This window comes from Alexandromys fortis, unplaced genomic scaffold, assembly GCF_014885135.2.
Source record: "Alexandromys fortis isolate MF-2015 unplaced genomic scaffold, M_Fortis_MF-2015_v1.1 scaffold_81, whole genome shotgun sequence".
NCBI lineage: Eukaryota > Metazoa > Chordata > Mammalia > Rodentia > Cricetidae > Alexandromys > Alexandromys fortis.
The window spans coordinates 1,503,101-1,511,234 of NW_026067960.1; the positions used below are offsets into that span (position 1 = coordinate 1,503,101).

The 8,134-nt window shown below is 46.5% G+C and overlaps 1 long non-coding RNA gene across 1 annotated transcript; it reads left to right on the forward strand.

The window, feature by feature from the left end:
- The first annotated feature begins 1,048 nt into the window (after window positions 1–1,048).
- LOC126508092 (uncharacterized) lies at window positions 1,049–5,270 on the forward strand. The gene is made up of 3 exons (XR_007593710.1): window positions 1,049–1,311; window positions 3,327–3,500; window positions 4,840–5,270. It is a non-coding gene; the product is annotated as an uncharacterized lncRNA (long non-coding RNA).
- The last annotated feature ends 2,864 nt before the right edge of the window (window positions 5,271–8,134 follow it).

Consider the following 8,134-nt stretch of genomic DNA (forward strand, 5'->3'; position numbering starts at 1 on the left):
CTTCCTTGCAGGGAGCCCACGCTCTGTGCCCAGGTGAGGTGGGAAGAAGACAGGGATGTGGGGAGAGGAAGGGGTATACCTATTAGGCATGTAACGTGACACGGCTGACTACATAGATCACAATCGAGTCACAAAAGAAAGCTCTCTTAACAGTCTAAGTATGTGATTTTGAGTTGGTCTGCGTTCAGACACGGGCAGGCACCACGTGCTGCAAGTAATGGAAAAGGAGCGCGGCCCACAGAGGCCTCAGCCTTTGGTGATTCCCACATGCTTTTAGTAAGATGTTCTTAAGGGATGTGCCATAGAGATCATGGAGGACTCAGGGGCCAGAAAGGCCACCGACGGACCCAATGAAGATAGGAAGTGACTCCCTACTGAATAAGAACTGGGAAAGAGGAGGCTCCAGGAGCAATCCTGAGCATGTCTGCAGGAGGGTCTGGACAGAAATCTTTGCTCCAGTCAGTCAGCCACAGTGTATCCTTAAGTCTTATCTTCTCTCTGACCTTCCACCTCTTCATCAGTGAGAGAAATACAACTAACAGGCCCACTGTGGGTGGGTGGCGTTTGTCTGTCCCAGGCAGGCATGTAAATAAAGACCAGACTCATAACTGCAATAGAGCTTACTAAGCTTGACAGGGTATCAGCCAAGCAAGGTCTCATCAGACCTGTCTGTCACTTCCTTTCACCCTGCCCTGACAAGCCCAGGGGGTGGGTACTCCCATGATCCCATTTCATGGCTGAGGTAAGTGATTTCGTCAGGGCATCAACGTTGGTCATTATCATGTCTTCTGGTGACATCATGGGAGGTTAAGGTGACCCAGCTGCTTTAGCAAGAATGTCAGCAGAGACCGGCAACAGCTGTTGAATGGCTCTGTTTGCTCGGAGGAGAAAATGAAAGAAAGGGATCCAGATAGGAATGCCTGTCACCACCCAGGATGGGTGTGTTTTATTGTCCCAGTGTGTCAGCGCTAAGCCTTGTTTTGAGTTCTGAGGGACACACAGTCATTGAAGCCATCCCACTGCTGTGACAATGACCCATTTGCTCGGTCGTAATGCTTCTGTCTTTTCTAGGACTTCCTGTAAATGGGTTCACAGACTTCTTTCACAGACTCCTGCCTGGCAATTGCTGAGCAATATCCCCCCTGTCACTCGGACCTGAGCTCTATTGAGTCAAAGGATGCACAGTGCGCTCTTGCTTCTTGTTCACCGTGAAGGAAGCAGTTGAGGACGGTCGAGTCCAAGTGTTGGTGGACATAGGTCGTTAGTTTTGCGGGTGACACATAGGAGTGAGGTGGTCGAATCACGCGCTAAGTATGAGTCTCACTATATAAAACTGTTTTTCAGACAAAAAAAAAATAGCTGCACTATTTTGTGTTCTCATTGGCGTGGTAGGAGGCTCCGCTCTTCCATGTCTTTCCTAAGAGTTGCTGCCATCAGTAAAGGTTAACTATCCTACAGTGTGTGGTGGCATTTTGTTGTGGGCTCTAATTTGCATTTCTGTAATGACCGGTGACAGTGAATAAGTGTACTCAATGCTTAGTTGATAATCTAATGTCTCTTTGTTAAATGTGTCTGTTCAGATATTTTGCTTAGTTAAAAATGCTGTCTTCTTTTTTATAGGTGTTTTAGGATTTTTTTGTTCTGTTTTATTTTGTTTTGTGACAACATCGCCCTATGTAGTCTGGGTTGGCCTTAGACTCTTGATCCTTCCGTCTTAGTCTCCTGTGTCTCTGGATTGCAGGTGTGTTTTTAATTTCATAAACATATTTAAAATAAAAGCCCTCTTCTCGAGTCTATGGTTTTTCTTTCCTTTTCTGTCTATTCCTCCCTCCCTTCCCTCTTCCCCCTCTCTGCACCTCCTTTCTTTCTTCCTTCCTCCCTCCCTGTCTTCCTCCCTCTTTCCCTCCCTCCCCCCTTCCTATGTACCAGTACCAGGGTCTTGCTAATACAGTTTAGGATGACCTCAGTCCCCATTTTTTTTTTTTTTTTTTTTAGTTTCTCTCTCTCTCTCTCTTTTTTTTTTTTTTTTTTTTTTTTTTTTTTTTTTTTTTTTTTTTTTTTTTTTTTTTTTTTTTTTTTTTTTTTTTTTTGGTTTTTCAAGACAGGGTTTCTCTGTGGCTTTGGAGCCTGTCCTGGAACTAGCTCTTGTAGACCAGGCTGGTCTCGAACTCACAGAGATCCGCCTGCCTCTGCCTCCCGAGTGCTGGGATTAAAGGCGTGCGCCACCACCACCCGGCTCTCAGTCCCCATTTTTGAGTACCCGATTAGAGGCCTGTATAACGCCGAACCCCTTCCATTTCCTTATTGGAGACCCTTGAAGATGGAAACGTCGATTTTTATGGTGACTTAAGTGTCTATTAATCTTTTTAAGGATTTTGAACTATAGGAAAAACTGGACAAATCCAAGGTCACAGGGTTCTTTTCCCGTGGTTTCTCTCATGGGTTTTATAAATGTACCTTTCCCATTTAGGTCTGTAAGATCTGCCGCCATTTCAAGTTAATGTTTTACTTTCAGAGCCACGTCTGTCTTTGCACGCGGATATTCAGTTGTTTCAGTGTCTTTCGTTGGGAAGACTCACTGACTTAAAAACATTAAATTAGCAGCACACTCGACTGTATTTGAGTGAGTGTCTTTCTGATGTCCCATGATCTGTCCTGCACCAGGAGCACACTGTCAGGCCCTTGTAGCTTTGTGCTAGATCTTGAGCGCAGGCAGTTGAAATCTGCCATTTTCAGTCTTGGAGAACCTGTTCTCCTTTTCGCAGAGGGCCACCTGAGAGTGCTGGCATCCATTAAACCTGGGCCTTTTCCGAATTGGTTTGATTTGGTCTGGTTGGATTATTGCATCGGTGGAGAGGCTTATCGGGCCAAAAAATTTTGCACTGTGCTTTTGAGGACGAAGTATCCATGGGAAAACTGTAGTTAGTGGTTATTTCCATTAGTACAGTCGAGAGAGAGAGAGAGAGAGAGAGAGAGAGAGAGAGAGAGAGAGAGAGAGAGAGAGAGAGAAAATTGAGGGACACTGAACCCCAAATGTACAGAGAGGCGGCCAAGAAAGCCCAGACAAGCACTTAGAGGCCTCAGAACAGCAGCTGTGAGGGGTCAGGTGCCAGCTACTGGGAGAGCTCTTCCAGGGGAAGTCGCAGGAACTCAGACCCACTGGATGGCCTCAGAGCCTTGTCCACCAGGGCAAGCCTGGATCTTGTTCTAAGGGACACCGCTGGGTGACGAGGCTGATCTCAGTTTTTAAAAGGTTCTGTGTTATATAATCAGTTCTATCAGTCAGCTACTTTGCAATACAAATGAGTACTTGGTCTGTATTTCAGAAACTTCTGGAATCCTGAGAAAACACAACACTCTGGCTGCACCACCTGGAAACTCCCAGTCAGCCTGGGACCTGAGGTGATTTATGCAAACACTCAGGGGCAGATATTCTTCACTTGGTACTGATGAGCTGTCTTCCATGCAAATACGGGCTCTTCATTTTACTGCAAGTCACGGTGAGTCAGGAGGTCCTGTTTGCAAGGTGTGACTAAGAGATGTGATGCTGATTGCAGCCCTTCTTGGCCCTGGCTCAGGAGATCCTTTTAAACTGAAGATCAGCTTAAGCTTAGCGTGAAGTCACAGGTATATAAGCGTGTCAAGAGTCTGTGTACAGCCTTTCTTTACCTGCTGCCTTCCAGTGATCAGGATTGGGTTGCCTCTGTGATCCTGGACCCTGGATGTCCCCACCACTGTCCACTCTCTTGATGATACTGACATTTTAAATAAATTCAATGGCTCTCCCTCTACTCTGTGCCTCGCTGTACCTTAATACTCTGCATTTTGGGTTCTCTGTGATTCTGTTACATCCCTCGATGACATGGGGACACGGAGGCTGTCCCTCTGGAGACAGTATACACACACACACACACACACATATGTATATGTATATATACCATATGTGTTCCTGGTGCCTGTGGAGGCCAGAAGACATCTCTTTAGCTGGAGTTAAGAGACAGATGCGACCCACAATGTGGGTTTCTGGGAAGTGAACTTGGGTCCTCTGCAAGAGCAGCCAGTGCTCTTAACCTCTGAGCCATCTCTCCAGTTCCAAGGAGCTTTATTTCCTTAGGACATCGGGCACGGAATCCAGGGCCGTAGGCTTGTTCGTTCAGCAAGCAAGCACTCTTTCTGTGTATTTTAAGTTCTATTTTATTTTACTTTTTTTTTTTTGGAGATAGATTCACATTCTGTAGCTCAGGCTCAGTCTGAACTCATGGCAATTCTCCTGTCTCAGTCTACCAGGTGATAAGATTACAGATGTGAGCCTGGCTTTGACAAGGACTTTTAAGTTCCCAACCCTTCTGGATACTTGTTTAAGGATATCAGATATATATCCTGATTTACTTTTAATTTTTTTAAATTAAAATATGATTAGCTACATGTCACCTGTGTATGTATGTGTCATCTATAGCCCCTCCCTCCCTCCCTCTCTCCCTTCCTCCTCTCTCTCTCTCTCTCTCTCTCTCTCTCTCTCTCTCTCTCTCTCTCTCTCTTCTTCTCACCCCCAAGTATCTATTTTCACCTCCTTTGCTTAGGCGATGTTGACAGTCTTGTTGGGGGAGATGATGAGGAAGAGGGAGACATTGGGGAAAGGGAGATTGACTGGTGTGGGTCTTTGAAGAGTTCATGCAAAGCGCAGTGTTCTTCCGTGGTCCCTGGTGTCACCTGTTTTACAGCTACCACTATTTTGTGGCCTGGCAGAAGTGAATGAGTTGTCGAGCTGGTGACAGGTGGGCCCTCCAACCCCAATCTGATCCCAATAAAGGGCACCTATGTCTGCCTCTGGGGTTCTAGGTGCTGCCCTGGTCGTCTCCAGCTGGACTTGAAACTCAGTTTGATAAAGAGTCCTGCGAAACAGTGCCTGCGGAGTCACAGCGCCAGGTTCCCGTGCTTTCCTGAAATGCCAGGCTTGAGTTCCCTATGAAGCAGGGCCTTGCTCGCCAAGCTCCCACGGCTTGCCCTTCAAATGGCCTGAATTATCTGGCACTCTGCATTGCCACTGAAATGAAAAAGAAAAAAGTTTCATTGGAAGCGAGCGTGCTCACCCAAACCCGCAATGATTGTGTAAACATTCTGCCGTGAGACTCTGGAGCGCAGCTGCCCCCTGCTGGGGAGACCAAGGCGGCTGGTGGGAGCGAGGAACGTGCTAGCATCTTTCCGCGGTGCACGCTAGCTGTGGTGCATGACGGGAACCGAAACGCGGAACTAAAAAAGTCAATCTTGCACTAGCGGAACTGACAATCAACGAATTCACATAGACTGGTTTTTTTTTTTTTTTTTTTTTTTCCTTCTTACTGGAACTGTTGGAGTTGATTGATGGGAGAGAATCGGAGGGGGAGGGGAGAGTAGATGGGAGAGGATCGGAAGAGGAGGGCAGGGGAGGAGGGGTGGAGGATAAGGCATTAACTTTTCTAACCCAACGAGACAAAGATATGGAGAAAGTGCGCTAAGAGTGACCCGGCCGAAGGAATCCAGGAATGCCCCCCACCCCAACAGACTGTTGGTTCCGGCACCGTGCCGAGTGAGAATCTGCTAGACTGATAAGGGTGTTCTGTGCCTGTCCTATCCAAGACAGTAACTACAGCCCACACGGAAGAGAGGCTATACAATCGAAGAAATAAAATTTTCACTTTATTTTATTTTTGTGACTGTGTTCACGTTTAGAGAGCCACCCGTGTCTAATGGCTAATGTGTTGGACAGTAGAGTTCTGGGTCCATTAGAAACTGGAACAAACCGAAACGCCCACCACAGCAGTGAGGCTCAGGGTAGAGCTTTCCAGGAGAGGAGCATGATATGATTTCTTTACATATTTATTAGAGACAAGGTCTCATACTGGAGTCCAAGCTAGCCTCAAACTCATGGCAATTCTCCTGTCCTAGTTTCCTAAGTACTGAAATTGTGAGTGTGTTAATGAACAGCTAAGAATTTGTTGAAGACAAACTCAAGCGGGTTTGGCTAATCCTAGGACCCCAGAGGCTGAGACAGAAGGAATGCAAGTTCAAGGCTTTCCTGGGCTACAGAATGAGCTCAGTTTTGAGACGTGTGTCAGGATAATAATAGTAATAATAAAGGCTAGGGTGTGGTTCAGTGGTAGAGCAGTTGATTTGACATGCTTGAGGTCTCATGGTCCATCTGCAGCCCTGCGACAGGAAGGAAGGAAGAATGAGAGAAAAAAGAGAAAGAAGAAAGAGAGGGGATGAGAAAGGAAGGAAAAGAAGACATTCAGATTCCTGAGAAAGACGTATCTTCCTTTATCTTCCCGAGTTCAGCGGATGCCTGGTGGTCCGCTGTACACCATTCAAGACAGGCTCTGTCTTAAAGGTGGCCTCTGCGTGTCTCTGGCCTGGGTCATTAGGAAAGGCATTTTCAGCTTGCTTGCAGAACCGCCTTGGTAGCACGCTGAGTCTGCAAACGTTTCTGCCCATTAAGGAGAAGTCTCTCCTACTCGTGACCTCACCAGTGAAAATTTCTTTAATTGTCTCCTGGTGTTCTGGGCTTTGCATTTTTGTTTCTAGGGATACATTCCTGGGTGATGTCATGAAGTCCCCAAAGACACAGTGGGGCTGTGTTGGATTGGGAAAGACACTATGCTGAGGACTTATCTGGATCTGTCAAAAGGAAAAGAAGGGGAACAGGCACTTGGGGAAATGTCCTCCCTCCAGCTCGTATTTTGGTTTAGCAACCGTGGTGGAGGAGATAAAAAAACACATGGAAGTTAGAGGAGGCGGCACGGTCCCAGGAGGACTGGAGGCTGAAGCTGGGCTGGCAGCGTGCAGGCACCGCACAGACTCAGAAAGGAGATTACAGCGTGGCTGAATTTTCAGGGATTCAACAGGGACCAGGGTAGAGATTCTGTGGGTTCTGAGACAACTTGACTTCAGCCAGATGGTATTTGAATAATCTGTGAGAGAGAAAACAGAGATAGCAAACACGGCCAGATTTAGCGGTGAAGCTCTCGCTTTGAGTCACGTGCTGCTGCGCCCAGAGGTCAGGCTGACACTCAGCTCAAAAACAAGTGAGGAATTGAAGCCATTACTCAGATCATCCACAGCCATGGCGACGGGAAAAGCCACATCCCCAGAAACAGCGGGGTTGTTAGAAGCTGTTGGGGATTGGCACAGTTGTCTTGAATGTATGGAGCAGAGGAGATTACAGAAAAATCTAGAATGTTAATGAGGATACATTCGAGTTGAGTCATCAGTGTGGGAAACCGAGAAGCTCCCATCCTCTAAAAGGAACATTTCGCTCTCAGCCAAAAAGGAAATAAAAATTGGGGCTTAAATCTGGCAAATGATTTAGAACTCTGTGTCGGTATTTCACACGCACCGTGGATAATTTTCATGTTGGAGTTTATTTGGGCTAAAAGGTAGAAAATGGTAAAATAAAACAAAACCACACCTGAAGAATTTTGAGATACCGTGGATAAAAGTAATGTTACTTACAGCTGTCTCTTAATTAGTGCTTCCTTCTACCTGAGGTGATTTGCTGGGCTAGTCAATGCAGAAAAGATCTCTCCTCCTCTTTTTCCCCCTCCCTTCTCCCCTCCTCCTTCTCTCTCTCCCTCCCTTTTCTTCCCTTCTCCTTCCCATCCTCCTCCTCTTCTCCTTCCTTCCTCTCTCCTTCCTTCTTTCTTTCCTCCTTCTCCTCTGCCCCCTTCTCCCTTTCTTCTTCATTTATTCAAAGTTTAACAGCATTCAGTTTACCTGTGTATAATGGAAAGACAGTTTCAGGCAGCTTAGGGAAGATTTATCTGTGTTCTCCAGTGTGGATTTCAGAGGTGGGTAACAATGAAAGGTCAGAATTTGAGGATGTTCCCTTATTTGGCTTGGCACTTAGGAAGTGGGACGGATGAGCCTAATCTACCAGTTTGCACCACTAGACACAAGGCCAGCCTTTCCCTTTAAGGGGCTGTTTGGGAAGCTCTCCACCAACCGCTTCTGGCATCGCATTGGCCAGAGGCCTCTTAAATGACACTCTTAGTTGTAAAGGAGTCTGTGATTTGTGATTTGTAGTTTTAAAAGCCCCTCCAGACAGTTGCTACTATCTTACCAAGGAAGAAGGGCGACAGGATATGGCTAGGTGTCTAGT